This window comes from Tachypleus tridentatus, chromosome 1, assembly GCF_004210375.1.
Source record: "Tachypleus tridentatus isolate NWPU-2018 chromosome 1, ASM421037v1, whole genome shotgun sequence".
NCBI classification, from domain to species: Eukaryota; Metazoa; Arthropoda; class Merostomata; order Xiphosura; family Limulidae; genus Tachypleus; species Tachypleus tridentatus.
The window spans coordinates 103,257,321-103,283,539 of record NC_134825.1 but is presented as its reverse complement, the minus strand read 5'-3'; the positions used below and the strand labels follow the sequence as shown (position 1 = coordinate 103,283,539).

Below are 26,219 nucleotides of genomic sequence, written 5' to 3'. Positions count from 1 at the left end.
ATGAATGTTAGCCCAAGTATGTAGGTGTAACTAATCAAAAAACTATTTTTTAAATAAATCCTTCCTGATCAGCAAATGTATTTAAGGTTGACAGACTTGCTCACAAGTAACTACAGTTTCATTTCCACAAATACACAGAGTAGCAAAATATTTCAAAATTTAATAACTAAATAACTAAGGAAATATAACCATTCTGTTTCTAACATATAGCCTAACTCGTATTGTTCTGACTGTCACGTTTTTTCACTCTAGTGTGTTGTGTTACCCTATAAAATGTCAACTGTGCAAGAAAAGGTTCAATGTATCATTTGGTTTGTAAATACCAAGTCAATGGCTATAACACAGCAAAATTACATGTGGTAGTTCAGGATAGAAGTATAGGGGTATGTTATAGATATCACATATCGTAACTATGACATACATTACAGAGCAAGATAACAGATACCTTGTTGTAGCAAATGTGAACTGATATTGAATAATAGTTTTATGTACCAAGAACTACTGACGGTGTAGACACAGAAGTCTACTGAGATCCCAATAAAACTGTTTGAGTTAGCTGGAAGATAGATGATGAAAAGTGCATGGTTGTATTTATTTAATTAGTTAAGTGTTAAATTTTAAATCCGGAAGCATAAATATGAACCATCCTGTTTTTCTATTTTCTCTACCTATTAACAATTGTTGTTTTTTTGTGGATGCATAGCCACTGCCTAATATTATATGATAAAAACAATTATTTAACTTGTACCATGCAATCTCTTTTGTTCCATAATTTGTCATATTACTCGTTTTGAGAGAACCTATATAGTCCATATTCATGTTGTACAATTAAAATCTGGGCTTGCAAGATGAAACAAGGTTCTATTGAAATATGCTTGTAGTAAATAAAAAAACATCTACAATGAAAAGTTTCATTGTTTAATCATGTCTGATTGATTATTGTTTGTTTACCTCACAACATTAAGTAAACAATGTACTTTTCTGCACATATGCCTGGTATTGTTTACAGCTTAGGATTCTTATGTTCACTATTAAAACAATGAAAAGTATTAACACTAATATTAATTACTATTTGTTAATGTTACTCAAACCATGTTTAGTCTACAAAATGTTTGATTAAAGGTAAAAAGAAAAATTATTTTTAAATTGCATGGTGACAATCAGAAATATTTCCTACACTTGGGAAGTTGTAAATTTATTTTGTTCACTCTTCATTTATCATTTCTTTTATCTCTTAGTTTAGCTTTGAAATTGTAGTTAAACTAAAGTATTAATGTACCTTCCAACTTACCACATCAATTTTGAGCATGTAAGTATTACGAATGTGACACCAGCTTCCCCCCAATGGTGAGGTACAGATATTATTAATGTTGGGAAAGATTATGTAAATTTCTGGTCACATGAGATGTAATCTTGTGGTCTAATGATTAAATAAAAACTAAGTGTTATTACTGATTATTTTTATTGATTTTTCAGTTATGTAAATACAGAATATTATTTTTGAATTAGATTTTTTTTTCTACTGGTCATTTTTCCAAATTCCTTTATTTATTGAAATGGTAACCATGATATTTATGGTATATTTTTCTTTGATGTTAGCAGTAAGTCTTAGCAAAGCACATACTCAATTAACCATGTTTTACAAAAATATAACTTTTGTATTCTAATTATTAAAAAATTTCACTTTTGATTTATTTGGTTGTCAAAGGTTAATAAATTTGAGTTTGTGTTTCAACTCTGGTTGTAATGGCTTTCTGTTTGTGTCTTAGGCTGACATACTAATCATTGCTAACTGATTGGAATAAAATGAGATCCAAAGAAAAATGTTTGAACATTTTCTTTTAGTTACAGGTGGTTTTGAAAATTTTCAGAACAAAATACGTCTTAATTAATTGATAACAAGACAAAAATAACAAAACTAGTTAATTACAAATATATTACTTATCCATTCGACACTTAAGGTAATTGTTGGCCAAAAAACCTACAAGATGTGTTGCTGTTATTATTTTGTCTCAAGCAGAGTAAATATTTCAACATATGCTTCTTGCATTCACCTGTAATATATATGTAACTATGAGTAAAATGAAGTCTTAAAAAAACACAGTTACAGTTAAACATAAAATGAGCACACTAATTTCAAAACATAAAAGTCACTTACCCCCCAATAAAACAAACAAACTGGTTAAAGGTAGGTAGATAGGTATTGCATGTTTATTGGCACAATGCTATTGAGCTATCTGTGCCAAACAAGATGTAGTACACGATAGTGGTACATGGAAATGAAGACAGAAATACGTAAAAAATGTACAATTAAGACCTGCCAGGAAGATTGAAGCATGAAGTTCAAACTTGCTGTCAGTCACCTAAAGTTGCCCTTTCCAGTTCTGGGTTCAGGTCAAAATAAAATTAAAATGTGTAAAAGAAATCATACTAAAACAGTATATTGTCTAATAAAACACTTAAATTGAGTTTAAAAGACCAATGGCTCTTAAAAATATAAGAAAATGAGTGAGGCAGCCAGTATCACCTGTGACATTTGCTAATGTCAAAGGCAAACCTACCTTAAAAATATGCTTGAGATGGTGTCTTTGTTCTTGGTTGTAATGAAGGCATAATAATAAAATATGTACAATTGTGACCTGAATGCCACACAGACCACACATTATTGCATCAATACCAAATAAAAGGAAGTGATGAGTTAAAAAGCTGTGATCACTGCATAGCAAAGCCAAAACTACTTCCTCCCTTTGATTTTATAGGAACAAGATGGCCAAAGAGCTAAAGAAAGCTTGATTTGCAAAAGCTTATTATATCATTGCTCACTCCAGGTTGACTGCCAAATGGTGTAAAGTTGGGTTTTAATAACTGGACCATAGTCCATGTATGGAACAGGAGATGTGGTGATAGAGCCAGAGCAGATGGACTGTGCCACTCTGTTGGTTAGCTCATTCTCACGAATACCAACATGACTTGGTATCCAAAACAAACTGGAAAGAGATAGATGGTAGAGACAGATGGGCCAGTTTGTTTTGGATACCAATAGACAGCTGAATGAATCAGTATAGATCATACAATTCCTATATTGCATTGTTTCAATATGATTCAGGGTAAGAGAAATGGCATACAATTCTGCAGTGAACACAGAAACTGTAAAGGGGATTCTGTGTGCAACAACCAAACTGTAACAAACCATGGTAGAACTTTCAGAGTACCTGATTTTGAACCATCTGCATATATGGAAATGGATGGATTGTTTGAAAAATGTTCAGCAAATAAAGAGAGATATTTTCGTTCAGGAGTACCAGCCTTTCTCAGACGACTCAAAGAAAGGTCACAGTTGGGGATAGTAATTAGCCATGGTGGAAGAGGACAAACTGTTGATACTGCTATACCATTAAAAAATATATCCAATTTTTCTGACTGTGCCTGAATACGAAGGCTAAAAGGAACAATGGCAGATTTTCTATGATCGAAAAGTGTGGCCCACTGAGGATGGAAAACACAACCCCAAGTACAATGATGTGGTAAAGAGTGAAGTTTGGAAGCACACATTAGAGACGGTTGCAAACGGTGAATATACAGAGGGGATTCATGGGACTCTTCATCCAAACTTTGTGCTGGAGAAGTACGAAAGACCCCAGAGCAAAGCTGAAGCCCCCTGATGGTGGATAGAATCTAGCATTTTCAGTGTTGAGGTTCTGGCAAAACCATAAACCATAGACCCAGAGTCAAGTTTGGATTAGATAAGGGCATGATAAATTTTAAGCATGGAATATCGATCTGCTCCCCAAGAGGTGGAAAAAAGGACACAGCGGATATTCTATGCTCTTATACATTTCACACGAAGTTGCTTGATATAGGAAATAAAGTTTAATTTACACTCAAATATAAGATCTAAGAACTTTGCCTCAGGGACAATAGGAAGTACAGCATCATCAATACAAAGTTCTGAATCTGGATGAATACTTCATTGGTAGCAGAAATGTACTGGTGGTTGAAGAAATTCAGAAGGTAAATTTAATCCAAGATTCCTTCTGGCTTTGATGTTTAACTCGTCAAGCCTGTGCAAGGGCTTGTTAAAAAGCAATGCAGTTTGTAAGCATGGGATATCTACAAAATTTATTCCACGCACATTTCTGAGCTTTTTGTGTTATAGAACAAGCAGAATTCCACCAAGGTTGGGGATACACTGTGCAGATGCTTGGACAACACAGTTAGATACTGCTGCTACAAAATCATCTATCGATGATTTACACAAGAATGCAGGAGCAAGTTCCGAGAGAGTAGTGAAAGAGGGCCAGTTGGTTTGGTCCAACTTCCACTGAGGCACACGGGTCAGGAGGTACTGATCATGGACAATCTCTCTTGATATGATAGGAAAATGATTACTACCTCGAGGATTGATGTCAACCTCCCAAAAAAAAACAAATGAAAAGAAAAGAGGAGCTTGTTTATTTTTTTATTTGAGGGATATTCATGATGAAAAAAAAAATATTTTGGTGCCCATTGACCCCACCCACCATAAAGCCCGATGAGGGGTTGCACTACAGTGCCATACAAGGTCACTGCAGCAATGACAGGGTTTCGTAAGCACTATAACCAAACACCAATATCAGACATAATGTCCACTACACCTGTTGAGGACATCCTACTCTGGCACTCAGTTGACCCTGGCCCAAATGGACTACACGACTGATATTGGGGGGCCATCCCAATACTGCCTGTCTTCAGGAATTCAAGGCCAAAGTGGTATTTTGGAGTTGGACCCCTTAACCATCAGGATCCTCTTCTCCCCTTCATGGGTCACCATGCATGGCAGACATGCAGTTGGATGTTTAGATCCCAGAGGAGGTAAACAGAGAGAACAGAACATTCCCTGGGAGGTCCCCTCACCATGTACAAAAATTCACACCAAGGGGCATTTTCTACTGAAACATTTACAGAATATATATATATATTTATATATGCACATACACAAAATATAGTAAAACCCAGGTGGCTTTTGTGAATGATAAATGCTTTGAAATTTAAAGTATCTGAAAACGAGTTCCAGAAAGAGATCAGCTAAAGTGAACAGAAATGGATGGATCCTGAATAAAAATTTTCAATGTACAAATATTTACACAAAAGATGGTGAGGGATATAAGAATTATATCATTTTTTTCACCAGTAAAATAAAATATTGTATGGGAATGATGAATATCAGAAAAATAAACAAATAGTAAATCATGAAGTGCTCAAACTGTAAGATCAGTACAGTCAAGCACAACAATGAATTCTTACATTTAATAATATTGCTTTTTGGTGTGTGTCATTAGGAAAATAAGTTCAAAGGAAAACAAAATATCTCAGTCAAATAACACTGCACAAATGATTCACAGCTTCTGAACTCTTAAACGTATGTTATGATTTCATGGAAAAGTGTTAAGAGATAGATGGGAGAAGTATAATTTTTTTTTGTAATGTCCAGCTTCCCTTTCTTGGCTATGAGATTAAATACCTCATAAAGGATTGGGACTTCAATACTATATACATATCTATACGAGTGAGTGATGTGTAAAGTCTTGTTTTCATCTTTATCATCAAAGCTGTTCCCTGTAGTTGCTGAAAGACATCTTTGACCAAAGAAAACAATTGTGTTTGGAATATATAAAAATAAAACTTTTAGGAATTTGGGTGCTGTGATCATTTCTATGACAAACATTATTATGGAAACCTTTGTTTTTTAACTAAAGCAAAGCATTAATTCACACAAATTCTTGAAGGATCTTGAAATTGATTTTGAAATACTTTAATTTTGTCCAGTGAAAGGCTCTCTCAGATTTATTAAATCAAAATTTTCTAGTACCATACAAAAATGAAAAAAGGGAAGACATTCAAATTAGGAGAAAGCTGAAAATTCAATCTTCTCTTTCTCCTTGGCTGTAAATATTGCTTGGCAACACTTACCATGAGAGGATCAGAATTAAAATAAGGAGATCCACCTTCAATCATCTCAACAGTCATAATTTCAAATGATCAGTCCCATATTACTTCATTGTTACAATTTCTGAAGCCAATTCAGCAAGAAGTGCCAGCCATTGTTGTTTGTTTACTTCACTCTGGTGTCATTACAGCACATAATCCAAGGTCAGCTACATGATGGAAAGAATCAAGTATAACAATGTTTTCGTGTGAGAAAACATGAAGACAGAAATGACTTGGAGAGAATTTCAAGTTAGCCTTACAAAATTAACTTAAGGCATATTAATAACTGTCACAGTTTTGTAGTTAGTTTGCTAGTATCAACTTTGGTAGCAAAAGTTTAAGACTGTTAAATCTACTTTAACTTTATCCAGTTGTATAACATCCTTTTTGTCAATTCTCCTCCTGTAAAATCAACTATGTAGCAAAACTATCTTTTTTGATATATTCAGACTTATAATTAATAACAATATAAAATTTTATTACCATTTGTTACAGATAAATTAATGAAAATACAAATTCAAATAGTTAACTCTAATTTTGGTGTGTTCTGCTTCAATTACAAAGTTTGAATGTAAAATAAAAATAATAATCCAAATGCACAAATAAAATTTGTCAACATACGAAAATTTGTTACAGTCTGCTAATTTGTACAAGTTTGTTGCTTGGTTTCAGAACAAAGAATTTGTAAAAAACTGTTGTTTTGATGTTACTGGTGTTAAAAGAATGTAAAATCCAACTAAACACACAATTTGTATCGCCAGACGGCTGCTATATGTGCAAACATTTTCACTAATAAAGTAGAAAACAATGTTTCAACTTTCTTAGGTTATCTTCAGGTCATCGCTAACTTACACACCTTCAAGTAATCTATGACAATTTTATTCATTAAAGAGGGCTAGCACATTACTTGATACATGATTGTATTATTGGTAATAAGCACATGTAAAACTTGGTTTTTATGTCACATTATTGTCATATTCATTAACATAATAATACATAGCTACGTCAGGTAGGTGATTTTGTTTCAATATATAGTGTAAGTTTACCAAGAAAAATCAAATTAAGATGAGAAGATATTCAATGCTTTACACAACTAGTTAAAATATTTTTGTTGCAATTTATATTTCAATAATATTTAAAAATTTGATATTAAAGTAAAAACGAAAGAAATAAAGAGCCACAGCATGAAATATCAAATATAACAGCAAGTATTTAAGATAAATAAAGAATGGATATATATTATCTTTAAAAAATAAATATACATTGACTTATCAAAGGTAGACATTTTGTACTGCATATAAAAATTGGAAACACACTGATGCATTTGTAAATATTTTATATTTCTGAGTAAATGTGATTTTTATATAATCAAGTAAATTACAGCTATCATGTAAGGTTTCAACACCTTCATAATATATGTTTATGTTCACTTAAGAATGAAATTAATGATTATAATAACAAAAATCATGGTGTAAACACTGAATGCTGGAAAAATATCCAAATCCAACAGCTTTAAAAATTGTTGAGTAAGTGCAGATGTTTTTTTTAACATGGTTGTTTTATCCAGGTGCCTGAGAAACAGTATTTCAAATTATCTTTTGTCTCCAACTAGTTAAAGCCAAATACAATTTCACTGAATAACAGAACTGATCAGTTACGACTGTATAGAGAGAGACAAAAGCTTCTATATATACTAATCATTACAACCTAAATGGTGTAAACTGCTGAAATATTGTAAAAGTTATAAATTATTCAAAAACATGTTAACTACAGAAGTATTTCCTTTTCCATTTTCATCTTAATTTCTTCACGGTGGCTGAATATTAAAAATATATAAAAGAGAGACTTGTGTTATTATTTGTTTTAGACGGTCCTGATTTTCAATGGACAAATTAAAGTAATCTGGAAAAAGAAATCATCTGTAGTTAACTTGTTTTTTTGATAACCAAATTTGAAAAGTTTGCAAAGTCATTACGTTTCAAAACTTGCCTTGTTTTATGCTCTAATCCATTCAAACTAACATATTTAAACTTTTAATATCCCTATGGATTACACTGTTAATATGCAGAAATTCTACTCCTTGAGGAACCTGAATTTCAATTCAGTGTGCTTGTTGCTTTTATTTCTTTACACATGGATATATTTATATATATTTAGAGAAAACAATTCAAACATGAGATGGAATAAGGGAATGTTAATGTTTGTTTATATTCATAAACAACAGAAATTACAAGCTTTGATCTCATTGTTGGTTGATATATTAGTTGTTTTACCATCTGCTGGTGCATCCATCATAAATCTGGCTCGAGAAAAGCATGGGCTATGCAGGTCAAGACCAACAACCTTGAGTGACTGCCCCTGTGCAACACTAAACTTAAATTGTTTCAGTACTTTGTTATATCACTAACATTTTTGATAAAAAAAACTTTAAACAAATCAACAAATGGTTTCAAGTTTTGTTATTTGTATGTTTCATTTTATATTATCAGTACATAGAAAAAGAGCAATATTAAATTATACTTCTGTTGCTAATCAACATGACATAAAAGCCATTGTTGGAAATGATTGTCGGCAAATCATTCTGCATTTTATATACATTAGATGTTGTTATATAAATGAAACTACCAGCTATGCTCAGATTATTAGGTTGACTTTCTCAATATAACAGAGATGGACTAGCCATGCATCATGGCACATGGGCCCTCTCAAAAGAAACGAATGAGTAACACATGACTCTCAATGCTGGTGGGATGGTATAGGCCTCACCTCATAATAAGATGGCATGGTTCCCAAAAAGGGTTTGGTTCTTGAATTTTATACAAAGCTATGAAAGAGCTATCTGCACTAGCCATCCCTAATTTAGCAGTTTGAGACTAAAAGGAAGGTAGCTAGTGATCACCACCCACCACCACCACTTGGGCTACTCTTTGAGCAATAAATAGTGGGATTGACAGTCACATGAAAATACTTCTATGGCTAAAAGGACAAGTATGTTTGATGTAAAAAAGATTCAAACCTACAACCTTAATATTACAAATTGATCACCATAACCATGTGGACATGCCAGGCCCCCAAAAAAAGAATATTCCACCTTTACTAAACAATTATGTTATTGTATCTTGAACCCATTTTATCATAAAAATAATACCCATGAACATTTCTACTGAAGCAACATGACATAAAAGCTTTTGTTGGAACATGCTATTAACACATTGCATTGACTATTCTATATATTAAAAGTTGTTATACAGGGAAAAAGTCTCTTTTCTGTGTTGTTTCTTTTCTACTTTGCCTCCTTAAAAAAATGTACATGCACACATACATGTCTGTCTGTGATTTCTCTTTTTAATACAAGGAACCACTTCTTTCTCTGTTGGTTCCTGCTACTTTGCCACCTTGGACAGATGCATATGTGCATGGATAAATAATATTCAAGGTGCACACCTTCAGAAGTCACTTGGTATATCGGTGCACAATTTTAGGTTTCTAAAATCTGAAGATATAGCAGTGGTGTACCGTGAGTTTTGTAGTTGGGTGGGCTGCTACCTAAGGTACATTATAGTAAGCAAAAGTTTCACATTGAACATGAAAATATGCTTCCATACAAATATGAGCAAAAAACGTAAATTTTTTCTAGCTCATTTAAAATTAACTTAATTCTATAGACATTTGGAAAAGTGTAGCAAAGAAACCCAGTGCCATTATAAACCTCACAATGCATTAAGGTAATGCAAAGCATAAAAGGAAAGAAAACTTTAATTCATTTATAAATCAGCTCAATTCTTCTTGTCTGTGAAACAAATTGATCAATGACATCATCGTAGAAGATTCTCTCTTATCTCAATTCTGCCAAGAGATTTTTTTCGATTGACAACAAACTTAGGATTGACATCCTTTCCTGGCCCTGTGTGGTGCGATAGCAAATGTGGATTCCTTTCAAAGAAGAGAAAGAACGTTCAGCTGAAGCCGTGTTGCTTGGTATAGTTAATACCAGCTCTGCCATTTTCAAAAACCTCTTTGAAGGGATTTGCAAGATCATTTTGGCCAATGAATTCAACCAATTCAAAAATTTGCAGCTTTGAGAACTCAGGGCTGGAGTATAGAATGGCGAGCTCATTTTTGAGGCGGACGTAATCAAACATTAACCCATACCGGCGCTGTAATGCCTCAAGCAAGTTATCTGGGAATACAATTTTATATTGTTCGTAGTTTTGTGCCAAAAGATTAAGAAAGTCAAACTTCAAAAGGGAAGAAAATCTTGACTCCATTTGAGTATTGACGATACAGTGTTATCAGCAATTTTGTGGTATAGCTGAAGATAATAATCTTTCTCAGACATGCATCCTTTCGATCTTTTGCATGCAGGTTCCATGCTTCTGGTTTCATTAGACGAAGCTGCCTTCCAAAAATCATCAAATTTGTTATTTCTGTCATATTGTATTTGCCTTGAGACCTCTTGGACTTTACCGCAACAATACATTACGTCATAGAACTTGCTCTGCAGAATGTTGTAGAGAGTATCAGTGTAAGAAAACATGTTGGAAAATATCTCAAGAAGCAGCTTTGTTTGAAATTCTTCCAAAAAAATCAGAAACGCGCAATTTGAGAGTAGCATCAGTATCCCAATTTTCAGGATTTTCAATAACGTTTGTAAAGAATTCAGTTAAATGGACTCTATTTTGTTGTACAGTATTTGTCAAATGAGAGGTAAAGTTCCATCTCGTGGGTGCAACAGAAGGCAATTTTCTGCCTACATATTCATGCAGAGCCTGTAATCTTTTAGAAGACTTGGAAAAAAATGCCGATAATCCACTTAAGGTTTGGAAAAAAATTCTGCATTCCTTGAAGCTGAAAAGACCTTGCTGCAAGACCAAGGTTCAAAACATGTGCATAGCAATGAGTAAAAATTGCCAAGGGCTACTTATCCAACATTTTTTTGTGCAATCCATTCATGTGACCACTCATTACACTCACGCCATCTCACGTCTGCCTGACCAATTTATTTTCTGTCTCAAATTCCTTGGCGATATCAACAACATGACTAAAATGACCATCAGCAGTTCTATCCGAGCTGACATCAGAGAAACCAATGAACCTTTCAAAACTTTTCCATTACAAACAAACTGCAACACTGTTGATAATTGTGACTTGGACATCACATCTGAAGTCTCATCGAGAATGATTGCAACAAATCTTGCGCTGTCAATTTCCTTTTTGATATGCTTTTTTAAAACATTAGACAAAGCCTGAATTCAGTCATTTTGAACAGTTGGCGATATTCCTTGAAAAACTGTAGCAGTATTCAAATGGCTGTCCAAGCACATAATCTCTAAGAGTATTGAGAAACTCCTTATAGTTTCCTTATCATCTGAAGTATTCCATCATGACCTCAAAAGGAAGCTCTTGTTTGGCAAGATAGCACACTGCATCAATTAATCTTTTCAATATTTCCCTATTCTTTTCACTTGCTCATTATGACTATCTCAGCCTTCAGCTGAGTGTCAACTAATGTCTCTGTGCTTGCTTGCCAAACATTTTAAGCGACAAGGAAGACTGGACATGTGCAAGAGACTTTTCATGTTTCTGAAGTGCTGCAGTTAAATGATTTAAGTCGGTATAACCCTGCTGATTCCACACCCGCTTCTCCGTTGTGTGGTATCACACAAGATAATTTTAGGTGGTACATGGATTAAGATTTTTGTTTAATGATGGTGTGTCTGAGCCATCATAGATTACTGGTTAAAAACACGATATCTGAAGTGTAATGGTAAAGATTGTGAAGGAAATGTGATAAAGTGGTGAGAGCTATGAGAACCAATTTAATGAATCACCAAAACTCTTTGTTAGTGTTGTAAAAGTACCAGCTGCAAAGAAACCAAAAATATCATGTAAATATGATGAAAATTATTTCTAAATTGAATTTTGATGGACAAGCAATAAGAGAAAGTCTATTCCATTATGTGCCGTATGTATGGGGACCTGAAGCATCATTTTGAAACAAACATGTGTAAACTGTTGAATTTTTCAAAGAAAAGGAAAAGGACATTCCAGTCTCCCAGAAAGTAAAGCACAGTGTGGCAGGGGATGATTGTGTGAAATGTGTGGAAACCTTTTTTATAGTATTATATGTAACTGTAAATGCCAGAGCTATTGAAGTAATAGGAGAGATGCCAATCAAACCTGTTGCCAAAGAAGTGATGATGGGAAGCAAGGTCAGCTAAACAATAGATATATGCTCATTTCAACAACCTAACTACATCATTCCAAGGCAAGCTTATATCAGTATTCTACATGCAAGACAAAGTTAATGCAATGATTGCAAAACTGGAGCTATGGGGTACACATTTGGTTGTAGTGAACTGGAATCTTTTCCATTTTTTATTCACGTGGCTATGAACTCATCTGAAGCACTTGCTGAATAAATGTTGAACATAATGAAGACACACTTCAAGGACTTCATGAAAGATCTTCATAAGTATTTTTCCAAATGTGATGGTAGTTGTGAGTGGATAAGGAACTACTTTTCATCACTTTGCACACATTACCAAATAACTTGACACCTTCAAACAAACAACAGCTTCTGCAAATCACTTCAGAATGTGTCTTGAAGTGAAATTTTGTGTTGAACAAAAGTCACATTATTTTACTTGCACATTAATGCACAGTATCCAACCTTATCAGAGAAGGTAATTAGGTGTCTTTTATCATTTCCTACTATACTGTGTATAAACGTGAGTTGGGATATCTGTGCTGGTTAATGTCAAAACTTAAAAAGGAATCTTATTTTCGATGTAGAACCTCATCTTCATCTTACACCAAGCGACATCAAACTGAATATTTCTTTACTGGTTGTAAACAGTTTCATTCTTCTCACTGAGAAACATACTTTTGGAGATTCATTTTTAAACCAATTATATTTATTATTCATTATAGCATGAATTCTGAAGTTATTTTAACTTTGTTATTACAATGTCATTTTGACATGAGAAAAATAATGTTTTGAAATTAATACAGTAAAACCTGTTTAAGCCAGAAATTGAAAGAGGTTGAAACCTGTCCAAGCAGGAAATATCAAAATTTTGCAGCATTATCTTTAGATTTCTGTAATAAAAGGCCCTCTAAATGATGGAATTTGCATAACATGGATGTAAAACTATCTTTCACCTGCCTCATCTATCGACAAGTTGGATTAGAACCTGAGTAAGGCAGAAATATATTTTTGATTAATATTTTCTTTAACTATAAATAAATTATTGTTAAACTAATAATTTGCTTAAATATTAATATATTCTCAGACATTTTGTTACAGTAAATATTGGTTAAATACATTCTGTTCATTTTTTAATGCCATCATTATTCCAGAGGTCACTATTTAAATAAATGATTGACTTCACTTTTGGTTGCATTTGCTGATAAAAACTAGACAACCCATGGGTAACAGGTAAAAGTGAAAAACTGCACTGTTTCAAAAATTTAAGGAAGAATCAACTTCCTGTGAAATGGAAAGCAAATAATAAAGCGTGGATGACAAGTGCTATATTTCAGAAATTTTAAACAAATTAAACAAGAGAATGGAACAAGAAAATAGGAATATTCTACATTTCCTAGATAATGCAATTTGTCACCCAAAAGTTTAACTTTTAAATGTTTGCTTAATCTTTCTATCTCCTTGTACAACATCAGTTCTACAGCCACTAGATTATGGAATTATACAGATTATAAAATTGAAATACAGAATATTGATCCTTCAGCATATTATTGCAAACATGGACGTCTGTAAGGGAGCATCTGAGATGACCATGAAAATTAACGTGTTAGAAGCAATTGCATTTTCATGTCATTCAATCAAATACATAAAAGATGAATGTGTAATAAAGTGCTTTTGAAACTGTGGATTTATTCTTGATAATGGCAGAGATTGTAAAGAAGTTATTTGTTATGGTGATTCTAATAAAATTTAAACTTTGATTGAGAAGATTGGTGCAGATGATTCTGTGAACCTGAAAAGTTTTATGAAATTTCCCAAGAATGTTTAAACATAAACTGATGAAATTGATCTAAAATCTGTAATAGAATCGCAAATGGTGTTCTCTTTCAACTGCATGAGAAAACCCATTAAAAAAAATGAAACAGTTGAGAGTAGACACTTTCTTCAAATAAATTTAAGATCTTGTAGGACTTGTGGGCTCGAACACCCACATCTCACTCTCCTGATTTCTAATCTTATGCAAGACTAGCAAATTGGAAGTTAAGGTTGAAAACAGTGTATCCCCACTGCATTGTGGTTCCTACTTCACCAGTCACCTCCAAAACCAAGGATACATTTTTTAATCCCACATTGTAGCTTGTATCCTAAAATCCTTTTTTTAAAACATGCACCGTATTTAGTTCAATTTGAATGTGTTTTGTTTATGGCTTGAAAAGATAGGGTAATACTGTATATAGAATGAAATGAAAATCAGTGTGTCAAAAGCAATTGTGGCTGTAACCCACAGTCTCTCACATAAAAATTAGCATGTATTATTTATAACCAAAATTTTATAAAAGCAAACCTGTGAGAGTTATATGTAAAATTATTCTTAAACCGATAGTGTTACTCAAAATTGATCTACTAAGTTTAATAGGCATTACCTTAACATACACTGTACAGAATGTAAAATTAAAATTACAGGAGAATTAACTAATATGTAACACTAAGAACACTTGCCCAGAGTTCATTTCTTACAAGGTAACTATCCACACAGTTCACAAGGTTCAGATGTTTCACGTCACACAACATTAATAGTTCAGTAATTAAACCTTCTTTATCAGATTGCTAGGTTAGATAAACCTTTGTAACAGCAACTTCCAACCCAGTTTCTCTATCTATTGCTTTATATACACCTGCTGAACCACTAAAACAATTAGAGAAATATCATCAGAATCTGTAATGTATTCGAATGTAAAGACATTACCAGATTCTAGTGATAAAATTACTATGCTTTAAAAAACAAATGAACAATGGAAAATCACATGTTTAAAATATTTGTACGATAATAAAATTGTATGCATATCTTATTATACAGGAAACACAATATCATACATAACTAAATGTCTCTCAATCTATCAATACATGAAGACTACCATAAAGTTTCAATATAAAATAAACAATAAGTGAAATTGACACATGTAAGCACCACTTTTTAAAATAACATTAATAACTTTTTGGAAGTGATTCTGGTGTTATAATTGAGATGTACTAGTAACGTGACGATTTTAGAATCTTTTCAGCAAATCATTCATGAGTGAATTAATCCACTGAAGTAAATGTATGCTTTTAAGTATGAGAATATCAATGACACTATTGATTATTCTGCTCTATAAATCTTGTAAATTTGTGTATGATCAAATATGCTTTACAATTTCACAAAGTAATAATGTCTTTATACACTGTTATTCTACTCAACAGAAGTTACTAAATGCTCTCTTTTAATCAAAATGTGCAGTTATTCAGTTTCAAATTTTAACTTTATGAATTATGTAACTATTTCTGCTGGGACTTAAAAGTTATTTTTAACACAAACTTTTGTTGATGTAAAAGTGAAACAACTGTATTTGTGTGAGATGAATCAAACTGTCCACTTGTTACTCTGCATTTTTAAATTCCTTGGTAGGTCAAAAATGGCAAGGAGTTCCTTTTGTTGAATATTTTATATTTTATGATTTAAATCACATTTTCAATACATCAGGAATATCATTCTATAAACTGATTAAGCAGCACATACATTTCCCCTGTAATAATGTTATGAATGTCATTTCTTTCTCTACTGAAAATACATTTCCATGCACTACTTACCTTCTCTTATATAAATAGCTATTCACATGCATTACTGCCCTCTATATGCAAAACATTTTTACATGCATGCCACAAGCCTTTTGCCTCCCTCCACTAGAAATGACTTATTCTAATGTGTGTCTCATGCAATTTATCAGGACAACCCTCAACCAGTGAGACTGCCACATATTCAGGGTTACCCATGTTATTTCCTCTATTTATTTGTACCAGACTAACACTATTAGTTTTGCCAGAAATTAGAATATTCTACTTTAAACAAGAAAGAAAAGAGGGATGTGTGAAAGGATGTAAGTACCTATTGAAAATCCAATTTTAGTATTGGAAAATTATATTATACCTGTGCTCATATAAATACCTAAAATCCCCATTCCATACTCAAAAGGACTAGAGCAATGGAATAAGAGAAGCATCCTTTGAAAGCATAGAAAGAAAACGTCTGGAAACAAGAGAATAGGATACAAAGAACTGATATCAGAGACTGTACCACAAGTAAATTTTGTCCATTGAAGAAAACTGTGGTACATGTGGATGGAAAATAGTGTCCAAGTGGTGTGTGAAAAAACAATGGAACTGCTTCTAGTAGAGTGACTAAGGCACAAGATCACACTCAGTAAGCCAATTATATCCAAAATTCATGTTACTGGGAACTGACATTCATGCAGGGATAGGGTGAGAAGCATACTGTCTACACTTCAAGTTCAGAAGATGCAATAACATTTATAACAATGAGTAATTACCATCAAAAGGTAAATAAGGCTCCTAAAAAACTAAAGAATAATAAAAAAATAACTTACCAAAACAAAGTCACATGGAATTTTGAAGTGACTACACATCAAAGAAAATAGCTCAAAGAGGATCAAATGGTGATACTATGCAAACAGCGAGAGACAAATGTGTTAGAAATAGTCAATATATGCAGTCGAAAAGTTCTTCCATGGAATGACAAAGATGAAATACAACAGAAAAGGTGAAATATCAAATATGATGAGAATAAATATAAAACAGAAAGTACACGTTGACAACAAAAAGAGATGAATAAACCAACTGAATCAAAAGCCCTGTCCCAATTGGTGAAGGCTGAAAAGAGAAATATCACAAACAGAATAGTTGCCAATGGAAAAAGAGAGAGGAACAAGCACTACAGATGGCAGTTGTATGAGCAATGAAACATTGAAGATGACATACAGGACACAGTCTTTATGGATCAGACATATAATAAAGATGACTAATAGAAAGAAGGTAGATGAGTTATTCTCAGTGGAACACCTGTTGAGGTGTGGATCCTGTCCAATCACTGAAGACCCTGAAAAAGATTCTATGCAAGAGCCCACTAATTGTAAAAGCCCATTGATGAGCTCACATATGATCCTGAATAAAGGGGATTGTGGCAACCACAAAAAAACACAGCCCCAAAAGCGATAGCATGTCAGGAGTTCCAATATGATTAACCAGCCCACCTGAGTTATTTCCTGGAGCAGCTGAAATGTACGATGGGTAGACTCCTGTTCACAATGAGATAACAGTAACAAGTCATCCATATCATAATGAAAACACATCCAACGAGTTTGGCAATAATGAGAAAAATCTCAAAATATTCAAATAAAATAATAAACATGGGGCTCAAACTAAGCTTCAACAGGAGTTTTTAAAACTGATAACTTATCCATTGTTGGACAAAACCAAAGATGTGGTGATATCTTCAGAGCTATTGGAATATGTAAGAAAGCATTCATGACATCCATCTTGATCATCCACATACCTTGAATAAAAATCCACTTGAGGGTGAGAAACAGTTCCATGATGAGACAAGGGAGAATGAGAAATTGAGTGAGGTGAAATAAATACATAACAGGTTGCCAGTCTTCAGTTTTCTTAGGGACAACAAACAGCCTAGAATAAAAACTGAGAAGACGTTCAATGGCCTGTCAATGATGGGATCCTGTGGCCGAAAGAAGAAAATGGGTTCTGTGACAAAGGAAGTGGAGAAAGAGATTGTATTAAAAGTTATTCTGATAGAATTAAGAAAACCCACTCATCTGAAGCAAAAAACACTAAATAGGAGCAAATTCTCACAATCAAGATCCCACAAAACCAGAATTCACTAGGTAGTCACCAACACTGTTGGCATTGTGCCAATTTACATGAAAGAAAATGAAATACAGATCTCCTGGATGAAAGAACAGGTAAGCACTGAGGAATACTAAAAAGGAAATAGGTGCTTTGAGGTTTTATCTGTTACAAACAATTTACCAAGGAAGAAATGGTAGAGGATTCCTCACGTAATTTGAGTGCATCAGGAACATGATTGATACCTACCACTAAAGAGAGGGGGGCAACGTAATTTTCTGAGATAAGTGGGTGGCAAAATAACCAAGGAGAAGGCGATACTGAAATCCACAAGATTCTAACAACAAAAAAATCATGTGTGTAAGTAAGTCAAGAGATGATGATAAACCTTCAAGATTATGGTGCATAGCCTGGGATAGATGATGTATTGTAGATAAACACCACAGAATGAAATGAGGTTTAGACAAATGTGTGGAAACTGGGTATGGGTAAAACATTGCAGGAAGTCACAGTGTGCCCCAAAATTGACCAAATAAACTACAGCTGCTAAGAACAAGTTTTGATGATATATCAAAACAAACTGATTGGAAGCCCGCGAGAGAAAAAGAGATACTGGGACTCTCAACCAGTTGGGAAGTAAGAAGCTCCATAAGATATCTAATATCCAGAAAAGATGGGAAGACTAAATAAGAACTATCATGCAAAAAAGAAAGACAAGGTTCTTTGAAATCAAGTAAATGGATTACACATCACAAACCTGAAAAATTATGTCTAAACAAGTTTTTAAGGCCGAGCTAATTCTACAGATGGAACACATGAAACAAGGCACAATCTGAATTAAGTGAAAAGCTATCAAAATCTTAGTTAAACTAAACAGAGTTAACATGTTCTCGGGGAATTAAGGAAAGTTCAGGAGTACGTGCCTGACCTATATTGTAACCAATATCTTAGCAAATTATCACAGATAAACCCAACCACAATTGATCCAACGTGTCACCAACGAAAAAATGTTTTGTGAGAGATATGATACTCAAAGTTGTAAAATTAACCTTGAAATTTGTAGAAAATAATATATAGAACACATTGTTTGATAGATGAATACAAACATGCGAGAAAATAAAATGCATTAAAACAATAAAGATTGGATAGAGAATTTAAAGACACAAGCTGCTTAATCCAAAATGATTAATACAAAAGACCACTTCAGAAGTATAACTATTTAAATTATAATTAGGAACCATGCTAAATAAAAATTTCAAACTCAATAAAACCCTGCTGAAAAAGAAATAACAGTTCAGTAGAACTGAATATTAATCATATGTGTAATGTAACAAAATGTGTCTCATTTTTATTGGTGGAAGGTTTTCATGTGGTAATTTGTATGAGAAACTCATTAAAATCAAGTATTTCCCATGGATGGGTGGTGCGAGGCTTGTGATATGCATAAAACATGTTTTGCATATAGGGAGCAGCATTAAATGAGAATAGTTAATCTTGCGAAATGATATCATGTAAGGTATGGAAGTAAGTCATTGCAATGAATAAAATATGTACACATTTGCAATTTATAACTTTTTTTTTCTCTCTTTTTCACAAGGAAGAAGCACAATATTGACAAAGTTGGAAGTAATATGCAGAAACTGTCAAACCATTTTGTTTTTTATTTCAGTAGCTAGTATATGAAATTTAATTAACACTTATTTGGAAATTCAGCAGAACAATGACCCATAACTTAGTTTCCCTTCATATAAAGGTATTTGAAAAAGAAAGAAATTGTGATGCAAAATTTACAAAATAATTTGCTCAATATCACATACTCACTCAACTGAAATTAAACAAAAAACAACTAATGAAAGTTAAAAAACAATTAAACAAAATACCAACATACAAACATCAGGTAACTAATGAATGAAGTGATACAGATAAAGTAAAATAATATCTGTTAAGTAATTAGTGCTATGTTCCAAAAATGAACTTTTTATCTCTACTATGTTACTACTGAGTACAAATTTACCTTTAAATGATGTTATCATTCTTTTGCAAAAAGCTCTTGAGGTACATGTTACTTTTAAACTTACCCTTTACCAATTTGTTTTATCATGGTATATTTTTCATAGGGATCCCCACATTGAAACAATACTTAACTTTTTCATAATTTCCTCACATCATTTTCTTTCTCTATGATGAAGTTTTATAAAACAACAATTAGTACACCACACAAACTTGTGTTTGTCAACAAAGATTACTTGTTACGCTTGCTGTATATAACATTCAGCATTGCACTGTTATATTTAGGAACAAAGTTAAATCTCTTACTTGGACAAACGATCAATTTCTCATGTTTTTATTATAAATAACATATCTTGCATTATTCTTTGTTGTTGGTACAACATAAATCCATTTAATAACTATAAAAATTAAAAACGTCTACACAATTAACTGACATTCCAATCATCAACAAATAATTCTACAGAAAATCAATGTAAGTGGGTTCAAATGAAAGTGTTTTTGTTTTTTTATGTTCTATTGTTTAATTGACTAAGGTATTCTCAATACAAGTACTACATATCGCTAATAATTCCTGAAAGAGTAACTGACATAACACAAGAACTATCGATACTATAAATACTGCATAGTAGAAGATAACGTTGCTCAAGTTACGTAAATATGTCTCTCCTTCAGGGCAACCTTGGTTGCACCTTTTATAATCAGAATATCTGACAACAGAAAGCAGATTGAAAGATGTTAAGTAATCAGATCTGAAATTTTCATGCAATGGTGAATAAATCATGTCTCATACACATACCAATAACATGGATACACTTTGCAAAAACATGTTGAACAAACAACTGAATTGAATCAATGTAAATATCCAGTAACTGTGAAAATCAACACAAGAGACTGCTTCATTAATTACAAATTCCACATCATGTTTAAAGTGATATTATAGCTGTCTGCACAAATATAAGGAGCTGATGTTTGGAGTAGCATGATTTGATTAGTCTGAAATACATTACAGTTAACATTACCGCCATGCAACATATAAAAAGTAGATATAATCTTGAGTGGTAATGTGTTTCACATCTACTGAGGATGAATAAAAATAATCTGGCTTATTTCGTAAATGTTATAACAAAGTGCAGCAACAACCTAAATGACTACTAACAAGTACATACTGTTCTTAATTAAAAAAAATTGAAGAGGTTGGTTGGTTGATTTAGTGTTTTATGGCATAAAGCAGCTGGGCTATTTGTGCCAAACATCTAGTAAAAAGGTAAAAATAAATTAATTGTAGTAATATACAAAAAAGCAAATGAAGGTAAAACAAAACAGCATTGAAAAACAGCAAAAGCATAAAACCAATGTTGACGCCAAGTCTACAATGTTAAAAGAGAAAGCAGAGTAAGAGAAGTTGTAAAGGACTTTCTCTAGCATGATAGTAATGATCATAACCCACAAGGAAGACTAACAGAAAAGTACAAGAACCACTGTCATTCACCTGAGGTTTGCCTTTCCAGTCCTGGTTCTGGGTTATGTGTCATAACAGCCATTATCAAAAGGTAAAGTTATAAAAGTTTCAAAAGACATGTAGCAAAATTGTAATAATAATTAGTCAAATGTCTGGTAAAAAGGTAAAAGTAAAGTAACTGTAGTAAAATTCAGAAAAGGAAATGAAGGTAAAAACAAAACAGCAATTAAAAACATAAAAGAACATGTTTAAAATAGTGCCGTCGTTGAGAGTCGTAAAGATGGCAAGAAAGTAAAATGTGGTGTATTACAGTGTTTTGAGTGTTACACAAACTACACACTGGTGAAACAGTTTTAGATGAAAGAAAACAATGAGTTAATAAACTGTGACCAATGCATAGTCAAGTTAGAACAACTTCTTCCTTCTGAACCTTACGGAAGCTAGACAGCCAAAGTCCAATATCGGGGGGTTTATTTGGAAAAGCTTGTTGTCATGTTGCTCACTCCAAGTTGACTACCAGCTGGCACGGAGCCGAGGCTTGAATACAGGGCCATAGTCCATGTACGGAAGAGGCACAGTGGTGATAGTGCCAGAGCAGATAGATTTAGTTGCTGTGTCTGCAAGCTAATTCCTGCGAATACCAACGTGGCCTGATATCCAGAAAAACTGGATAGAAGTCGATGAGAAATGGGCCAGTCAGTTTTGAATATCGACAAAAACAGGGTGTGAGCCAACGTGAAGTGATTCCAGGGCCAGAAGAGAACTAATAGAGTCAATATAAATAGTGCAGTTGGAGTACTGCTTTGCTTCAATATGATCCAGGGCAAGAAATATGGCGTACAGTTCAGCAGTGAACACAGAAGCTGTAGAGAGGATTCTGCACGCATCCACCGAACCGTAACAAACCATGGCAGAGCCCACAGAGTTACCTCATTTGGAACCATCTGTATAAATTGGAATTGGAAGATTGTTCGAAAGATGTTCAGTAAATAAAAGACGGTACTTCCAATCGGGGAGTATCTGCCTTTCTCAGATAACTTAAATAAAGATCAAATTTGAGGTCTGTAATAAGCCATGGTGGGATGGGCTGACCAGTGGATTCTGCAATGTCATCCAAGGACAGACCCAGTTCATCCAATTGTGCCTGGATGCGAAGGCCAAAAGGAGCAATGGCAAATTGTCTGTTCGGAAAAGTATGGCCTGCTTAGGAAGGAAAACACATCCCAGGTGGGATGCTGTGGTAACAAAGTTTTGAAGAATATAGTAAAACAGTTGCAAACAGCAAAGATGCAGAGAAGGTTCATGACATTCTAAGTACAAGCTTTAAACTGGGGAGGTGCGGAAAGCCCCAATGCATAGTCAAAGTCCTTGATGATGAATGGAATCCAGCATTTTTAAGGCCAAGGGTCTGGTAGATCCATAGACCATTGATCCATAGTCGAGTTTCGATTGAATAAGAACACAATATTCTTTAACATAAAACATCGATCCGCTCTCCAACTGGTGGTAGAGAGGACACGGAGGATGTTCAGTGCTCTTGTGCATTTGACTCGAATTCAATTTAAGTGTGGTATAAAGGTCAGCTCACAGTAATAGATAAGCCCCAAAAACTTGGTTTCAGGTACCACTGGCAGCAAAACTTCACCAATACGGAGTTCAGAATCAGGGTGAATATCCTGTTGGTGGCAAAAGTGCATGCAAACGGTTTTAGAGAGAGTGAAATTAAAGCCGTTTGTAGTGGTACACTTCAGTACATGATTGACGGCAGTTTGTAGTTGCCACTCAATATATCTCATGCTCAATGACTGACACGAGATGTGAAAGTTGTCGACATAGAGCCCGTTTGCAACAGTGAGAGGGAGTTGTTCAGTGATGGCATTAATCTTTAAACTGAAAAGTGTGACACTCAAAACACAGCCCTGAGGGACCCGCAGTTTCTGTACAAAAGAACGGGAATGTGTTGAACCCACACCAACTTGGAATCTCCTTCCATTAAAAAATGTTTAAAAAAAATGGCCAAATGGCTACATAACCCATATATGTGGAGATCTCGCAAAATGCCATACCTCCATGTTGTATCATAAGCCTTCTCAATGTCAAAGAATATTGATACAAGATGTTGTCATTTGAGAAAGGCTTCTCTGATCGATGTTTCAAGTCGAATTAGGTGGTCCATGGTGGAGTGCTGTTGTCGAAACCCACATGCGGTTCGCAACAGGAGATTGTTTGATATTGAAGAAAGCATGTCACAGTTTTAGGAATACACTGAGCAGCTACTTGTATAATACAGTCAGTTACTGCTGCCACACAGTCGTCTAATGATGGCTGACTGACAATGGCAGGATCAAGTTCTGCGAGAGCAGTGAAAGTGGATCAGTCTGCCTGATCCAGCTTCCACCGGGGCACACGGGTAGGGTTGCATCGACCATGGCCAGTCTCTCTAAAAAGTATAGGAAAATGACACTGCTAGTGGATTATTATCAACCATCCATGAAAAATGGGAGAATAATGAAGAGGAGCAAACCGAGAGATCAATAGCAGTAAAGGACTGACTAGGTGTGTGAAAATAAGTGGAAGAACTAATATTGAAAAAAGAAAGATTGTGATCAGAGAGCATATACTCTACAGAGCAACCCCTCCTATCAGTAACAGCACTTCCCTAGAGTGGATGGTGTCCATTAAAGTCCTCCAGGATTAGAAAGAGAAACAGTAACTGTTCAAGGAGAGCATCAAGGTCTGACTGATCATATGTCTCTCCAGAAGACAAGTAGAGAGAACAAACAGTGATGGCATGACACAAGGAAACACGGATGGCTATGGCCTCCAATGGTGTGTTGAGTGACAAAGACAGGGTGGGGAATTGAAGAGGAACCCTTTTGAAAAATTAAAACATTTTCATCAAATATCACTTTGCACTACATTTAATTTGTTGTAGCATTTAATGATGATTAGAGTTAACTGTTCTAGTTTCTAAAGCTTTACACTTGGCAAAAACTACGTGACATTTTGACAATATGAGGTAGTTAATTGCTGTGGTGAGGAAGACAATTGTTTTGATAGAAGTTCATAAAAATTGACCATTACACTTCAGATAAATAACAAGGAATATATTTTTATTTTCATCAACATTTCACTTTCATGGATTCACCAGAGTTAATATATACAATTATTTTGACATTAGAATATTTATTAAATTATAAAAGTGCTTGTAATGTTCTATTTCTCCAATCTGTCGTAATGTGTCTCACAATGTCTAACTTATTATTTATGTTTCCTTATTGTACTAATATTATAGTTGGTTTAAAACTGTAGAAAATTATGTGTGATGGTTGTTAAAGGAGATAAAAGGAAATTAACTTCAGACATGTATATACTTTAATATATGTACTTTTGTTGCTACAATATTTCAGGCAATGAACTTTTTCATTTAGCGCTTCCTAAATAATAAATCGGTACACAATAACACAAAATCAAATGCTATTTGACAATATAACGATTAAATGTCTATAACAAAGCTTACTAACATCTGTAACAATAGGAAGTTGTGTATGCATATATGTAAACACACACACACACCACTCCCTGTATTAATATATATGCATGTAAACACACACACCACTCTCTGCATTCATGTATATGTAAACACACACACTGCTTCCTGTATTTATATATTGGTAAGCATACACACTGCTCCCTGTATTTATACATTTGTAAATACACACAATGCTCCCTGTATTTATAAATATGCATTGATAATTTTTTTAAAATTTCACTTCCCTAAGTCTTACTACAAACTGCTATTTGAGATTTGTTGAAACTTCAAAAATTTTGATAGGAAATTGGGGAATACATGGGTACAAGTGCTGTATTAAATTTGATGTTTTTCCTGCATATTGAAATCATAAATACAATACTCTGATTCTAAATTTTAAAAACCAAATTTTGAAGGGAAGCAACAAGAATTATCTGTTGTGAATTGGGCAGCTGTGTTTTGCTGAGACACAAAGCAAATGTGGAAAATCTTTAAAGAAAAAATTTTCAATATTCAAGGGAAACATTTTTCTAACAGAAAGAATAGGGTAACAGCAAATAAAAACAATGTTGGCTCACAAACAGCATTGGAAATAAAATAATTGAGAAACATAAAAAACTAAAAATTAGCTAATGTAACTCCTCTTTTCAACAGGGCTGATGAAAATTGTCCCAATACTTCTAAACCCATTAGTCTTACATCAGTTGTGGAACATATTTTGAAGAGTTTTATAACAAAAAACTTTGAAAAGTTATTAAACCAAGTTAAGAATTTTATTAGATAACTATCATGGTTTCAATGATGGAAAACCTTGCCTTACGAAATCTTTTGACATTCTTTCAAAAGGTTACTATTTATGTTAATGAGAGCAAGAGTAGATCTGGAAGAAAGGATTGTCACAAATGCAGTTCAACCAAACCAGATTAATGTCACAAATGAGGTACCTCAGGGTTCAAGTTTAGAATCTTTGCTCTTTTTGATTTGCATCCATGTCACAGATGAAAGAATGGTCAATAAATTACTTAAATGTGCAGATTACATTACGACATAGAGTGTTACTACCTGTGAAGAGAATGCTGCTGATTTACAGAAAGATTTATATCATTCAGTGAATTGGATAAATAAATGGCAGATGGGATTTAATTATAATAAATGCAAAATAATGCTACTGGGTTATCATAATCTGAAAAATAATTTGGATGGGAATAATCGAAACAGTATCATGAAAAATAGGGATCTTGAAGTAATAGCTGATCAGTCTCAGAAGCTATCCAAGCATTGTGCTATTGCTGGTGGTTGGGCAAATAAATTTTAAGTTATATCTAAAGAGATTTTCAATACGAGTCTAA

General features: G+C 33.6%; 1 long non-coding RNA gene across 2 annotated transcripts in view; it reads right to left on the bottom strand.

The window, feature by feature from the left end:
• LOC143257295 (uncharacterized) overlaps positions 1–26,219 on the bottom strand; it is a 38,818-nt gene that overhangs the window by 10,847 nt on the left and 1,752 nt on the right. Inside the window, exons 2-3 of one of the 2 annotated variants that reach the window (XR_013031771.1) lie at positions 5,950–6,134; positions 2,037–2,054 (exon numbers count right to left, since the gene is read on the bottom strand). This is a non-coding gene — a long non-coding RNA (uncharacterized LOC143257295). Of the gene's footprint in view, positions 1–2,036; positions 2,055–5,949; positions 6,135–26,219 lie in introns of those variants that run through there. The other variant, XR_013031770.1, reaches the window with a different exon arrangement.